A 6,000-nucleotide genomic window follows, 5' to 3' on the forward strand; every position below is an offset into this window, starting at 1 on the left:
CCTGTTGATCCCAGTGTTTTGCTGTGACGAAATGGTGCTTGGCAAGCATGAGGGGAAAGTAATGTACACACAGAAGTGCTTTGATGAAGTCTGCTCCCAAATAGGCTATTACTGCAATTGCAAAGAGTCATGACTAGGACCCCTTTCTTTCCAAACATGTTTTTATGACAAAAAAGGGGCTTTCACAGCATTAATAAGATGGTAATATACCTCTTGGTGACCCCTACAGAGAGATGGGGTACTTTAATAGATGATCATGATCTCTTGTACATCTTATTTCACTGCCACATTTTTTCCTTCCTTTGTGAATATGAACAACAAGTGATTAAAAAAAAAAAGCCACAAAAGATGTCACATGAGAGCATAAACTGCAGTGATCCTATTAGAAAGCGGCATACCTGCCAAAAAAGACAAACAGAAGCCAGAAAAACAGCTCTGATCACTGATGCCGTTTAATAAATCTTCCTTTTACCTGTCTGAGGATTTACCTAAGACTTGAGTGTGGTTGAGCAGGACAGGCCAAGAGTAAAGAAAGACAACAATACAAAACTAGGATACAAAACCTTATACTTCTTTGTTTTCACTTTTAATCACATATGAATTCAGGGCTTTATTTCAGCTAATTTTTGTTTTTGAACAATAATTTTAAAAGATTTATAGCGTGGTAATAAATGGAAGCAGAATCACTGTTTTAGCAATATTGGTTTCTCAACGATTAAATGGTAAGATAGCAACAAAAAAAAAAAGTTTCTGCACCCTTGGAGTTTTAATAACAACAGAATTATCAAGCTAGAAAAATAGTAGGCCTTGGTACATCAAAAACAAAAGTTTAGTTTCTGAGTTGAAGTGAAATATGCCACTTAGTACAGTTAAATTGATACTTGAGACCTCAAAAAAATCATACATTTCACTTTTATTTTGAAAAACCTGTATTTAAACATATGTATTTAAAAGAAAAAGAAATGTATTAACTCAGATTACTCTAAATTTAGAAGCTAAAATATAGATGTGTTTATCGAAAACTCTGGTTCCTTCCATAACCAATAAAGTAACTCATTCATTTGATCAAATTCTCAGGTTTAGAATTTGTTTTACTACAGACTCAACTAGGTTCAGATGTTTACAATACAGACATCTGTAGCTGGTCAAATAGATCCTGTTCGATGGGTATTTCTATACCAATAAATAACAGAGAAGGAGCAATTTTGGCATTTCAGTCACTTTTCATCCATGTTCCATCATGCTGTACCTGTTGGTCTTATGCCAGAATACAGACCTGACCCTGGTTTATTTAGCAGCATATAGTCTACAAAACCATTTAGAGTGTTGAAGTGTTTGATTTCAAAAATAGATATGCAAAGTAGTGAATACACAGATGGTAAGATGATAGAGATAGGAAAGAATAGAACTAGTTGACATTTTGGTTAAACAGGTATTTTCTTTGGTTGCTTGCCCAAAAATATTGAATTGTCTCAACAGCATTACTAGTGGCGCGTCTTAGTTTAACAAGATTACAACTTAGAAATTAAAAAACTTCAGGTGGAAGTGTGGAAAAGTAAAAGAAACAGCTTTTTATTGACAAAATCTGAATAAACAACAAATGGTGCAATCAAAAACTTTCAGAAGAAACAAAACAAAGTGCCAGTTCCCCAGGCGAAGAGGGAGGAAACCCGAGGCAACTTGGGGAGGAGCGGGGGGAAAGGCAGGACTGTCCCGGATATTCAAAAGCTGCATGCAGCCACGTGGGCTTGCAGGAGCATTGCGAAAGTCTTGAAAGCAGAATATACCTCGCTCTGAGATGGCTCAGTCTCGCTCTCTCAGTTGTCCTCCGTGAGGTGTCCCATGGGAAAAAAAAAAAAAAACACCACCACGTTCCTCTTAGGAAAAGAAAAGGAGGCGCCCAAAAAGCCGGGGTCCCGGTCTGTCCGGTTCACGGACCACCCCCAAAAAGCCCCCGAACAAAGGACTCCCAGCCCTCCCCACAGCCACCGCGCTTCCCCACGAGCCCTCCTTCTCCTCCCACCCCCTGCTGCCCCGCATGTGCGGCGCTACTCCGCTCCCGCCCGCTCCCTCACTCCCGTCCAGGAAGAAACAGGTGGCGGGGGTGGGGGGAGAGGAACGCGGGCGGGGGAGGGGCCCTAGGGAAGAAAAAGGAAACTCCAACATCTCTTTTCAAACCTATGACATAGTGGCACACAAAGTGGTAAACCTTAAGGAGAAGGAACCCGCTATAACTGCTGAAAAAAAAAGACAAGATATTTTACAGCTTTGTCACAGAACTTGAGAACAGAGGATGGTAATCAACAACTGCTGAACACAGGATGTCATTTTCAAGGAGACGGGAAAAAGTTGACACGGTTATAAAGTTTAACACCACACAGAAACTCCATTTCCTTCAAATTGTCAGCAGCCATCTATGTGTTTCCATATTACTAATGAATTGCTGACCTTCTGCTGAGGCAGCTTGCCATGGTTACAGCGAGAATCACAAGATAAAGATCCCAGGTTTATCGCAAATTTGAGTGAAGACACAGGACCGTGCTTGCACTGTAACAAGCTTAATTTTGTGAGGAGGTGCATAATCTGATTGGATTTGCATAACAGAAAGTAGAAAGCAGGAATGCAATGAAGCATTTTAGCAGGACTAGCTGATAATGATTCTAGAAGTAACATCAGAAGGGATTTAGAGCCTTCATGCTAGCACTGCAATTTCTCATCAGGAATGCAGTGCATAGCTCCAGGAGACAATATTCTTCCAGGTCAATCTCCTCCATCAAGCACGTCGGCTCTTGTTGTAAGAACATCTTTAAAAAAAATATATATAAACCAAAACAAACAAAAACCAAAGCAAACCAAAAGAACAAAAAATCACCACCCTTGTAGGAAAAATCCTTCCTTTAAATTTAAAAACGGCGAAAATACCTGCAGGACAAAGGAAAATGTAGCTGGAAGTTCTTTATTGCAGCGCGCTAGGTGCACTTCCAAGTCACATGGACCTGAAGGCACACCAACCATTTGAAAACCACACCTTTTGTACTCTCCCAGTTACATAAACTGTTATATATTCAGTGATCCCTGTTTTTTTACCTTAAAAAGTAATTTCTTGGACTCAGGAGGGGGTGTTACCTTCCCTCTTGATTGATTTGGACATACCCCCCAGCCTTTGTACAGGGATGTCTCTCCGTACACAATGGATGACCATGTGGCAGAAGGTATATTTTTGTTTTTACACTTTTCCCTATTCCCAGCCACAAAAATTCCCTGGCGTCAGGCCCAGACAGGACCCTCCACCTTACAGCTTTCACAATACACCTAAAAAACCCCCTTGGAAATAAATGAAAAAAAAAAACCTCCACCCCCTTCTGTTTTTCCACTAAATTAATTTGCTTATAATAAAACCAAGTCATTTATTTCTCATACCCCCAACAACAACTGATGAAAAACAACAACAACAACAGGTAAACTCATGCAGACTGAAATTCAAGAAAAGAACAAATAATACACAGAGAAAAAATAGAAAATTCAAAAAAGTGGATTAACTTCAGAGTTGGTGCAGGTACAAATATCTGTCTGAAGATGGCCATGCTATAAGCAGTGAGTTTTTAATATGTGCATATTTGGCAACTACCTATATAACTGAATGTCTCACTTTTATTTAAGCATTTATTTTTAAACAGGCCAATTTCAATATTTGAAGTCTCACTGCTATGAGCTCTGATTGTTTCCCTTGTAGCTGTTGGCACCTGCTGACTTCAGAATTGAATGTACTGTAAAGGGAATGGAAGTGTCAAACGTGCTAAAATTATGTTAAGCAAAAAGGAAAAGTTTTTTTTAAGGGAAATGAGACATGCATAGTTTTCAAGGATCATGTGCAGACCAGGAAGATAACTGCTATTTCTGGGTTAACTTTGTAATAAGCTGACATTTCTGAAGTTTAGAAATTATAAGTTTTTAGTTAGCACTTATGAGCCAAGATAAAAAGAAGAGAAGATGAAATACAGATTGTGGCAGTTTGAGCCACATTAGAAATCCAAAATCCAATTTCCAGGCTTTCCCACCCCTTCCCACAATTTCTCCTAACATTGAAGAGAAAACTTTCAGGCTAGAGGCTTCTATAGGGGAAGAGGGAAGCATATATACATTTATTTACATAAATAAATATACTGTATAAACTAAAAACAACTATATATATATATATACACATATACATATATACATATATTACACTTCTGTCAGTCTCTTCAAAGCTTCTCCTTTTAATTTTAGTCCAGGAAAAGCCTTTCGAGGCTGATAGGTAACCAGTCTCTCTCTCGTGGGAGTGTTCGGGGACCCAAACCCTTCCCCCTCACCAAGCTCCAGCTGTTTGTGGAAGTCCTTCCTTCCTCCTGAAGTCCAAGAAGGTAGCTCCGAGTCCTTTCTCCTTGGTCCTGTGTCATTTCTGCTGTGTGATCTCTCTCTCATACCTCGGTTCACTGCTGCTGTAGTGTAGCTTATCACAGTAGGCATTTGGAATCTTCATTCCTCCAAGTCAGTTTTTGGTTGCTCCCAGTCAAATCTCGGCAGGGCAACTCCCGAGCCCTTTGGCCCATCTCCAGTTTCACCTGAGATTCTTTTCCCTAGTGACGAGCTGCTTCGTTATCAGCCCGTCCACTTGGCTCTGCTTCAAATGCTGAGCCTTGCACCACTCCCACTAAACAGTGAGAGGGAAAAACAGCCCCTTCTGCAGTCTGGCTGCAAAGGGGGGGAAAGAAGAAGAGGACCTGGCCGCAAGGCCTGCCTCTCTCTCTCTCGCTTACCAGTTGTTTGTGAGTCGCATCCCTCACAAACACTCACTCCAATGCTGTCTCTAACTCTGGCCTAGGCAGAGCTGGGGGGCTGCAGGGCTCCCCTCCCCTCCCCGGAGGGGGGAAAGAAGGAACCCAGCCACCCCCTGGCCTTCTACACCTACAACAGCAGACACCAACAGAAACTGCCAGCAGCTTCCAGTGCTGCGTATATATGACTTTTAGCAGAAGCAAACAAGACATGGTGACTGGCTCTCCAGGGAACACTGCCCTGGCACCCAATCACCTCTGAGCCCCTGACTCTCAGGGGGGGCCAATCTTAACCCATGACACAGATGTAAAAAATTTAAGTAGCCAACTCAGTTAAGGTTTCTGGAAATTTGCTACTCCATTAGAATGCTCAGAGCCATACAGAAAGCATTAGCAGTGCATACTAGAATTTGGAATGATCAGAGCTTAAAAGTAAAAAAGTAAAGAATTTGAGTGAACTCTTGATAATAATAGGTCAATAGGTCAATACTGAGGATGTAAACAAATTCCATTAATGGTCCATTAGTGGGCAAAATTAATAACAGTTTCATATTTAAGTGGTTTATTGCTATTAAATTAGCAATCTAGCAGTAACTATGTAAATTAAAATAACACCATTTACATTGACATGCCATCTACTACAAATAACAAATATTATCAAATGCCAGTAACTCCTCTGCTGGGAGAAAAAATTATTATCTTAACTGCAGAAAAGAATTGCTGAACTGCCCACACTGTTTCTTAAAATTTTTTGCTTGTTCAATTTTTTTTATCATAATATGACCATATAAGAAAACATTTTTGGGGTCCTGTAATGACAATACCACTATTGCTCATTAGTAATTAACAGAATTCTAACAGTTAAGATGAATTATAAGTCATGTCTTCCAGAAATTCACCTACACAAACTTGCAACAGCTGGAACTGGTCAAAGAAATTGCAGGAGAATTTTGTCCCATCAGAACACACTGTTCTACGAACTTGAAGAGTACTTTGTGATCTTAGGTGATTTTAGAAGAATTTAAGTCTAGGACATTTAGGAAATGAAATGGAGGCAATATGAAACCTTTTCTACAGAAACATTTTAATAGTGCCTGTCTTTCTGAGACTTCTCTTTTGAAATGAGTTTTCACTTAGATATTTTTTTAATGGCATATAGATCAAAAAGGAAACTTAAACTAGAGAT

At 39.9% G+C, this 6,000-nt stretch overlaps 1 long non-coding RNA gene across 1 annotated transcript; it reads right to left on the reverse strand.

Annotated features, from left to right (window-relative positions):
- Positions 1–1,534: 1,534 nt before the first annotated feature.
- On the reverse strand, positions 1,535–4,942 carry LOC135406807 (uncharacterized). The gene is made up of 2 exons (XR_010426485.1): positions 2,923–4,942; positions 1,535–2,804 (listed from the first exon to the last, which is right to left on the reverse strand). It is a non-coding gene; the product is annotated as an uncharacterized LOC135406807 (long non-coding RNA).
- Positions 4,943–6,000: the final 1,058 nt, after the last annotated feature.

The sequence above is a fragment of the Pseudopipra pipra genome, chromosome Z (genome assembly GCF_036250125.1).
Source record: "Pseudopipra pipra isolate bDixPip1 chromosome Z, bDixPip1.hap1, whole genome shotgun sequence".
Taxonomy (NCBI): domain Eukaryota; kingdom Metazoa; phylum Chordata; class Aves; order Passeriformes; family Pipridae; genus Pseudopipra; species Pseudopipra pipra.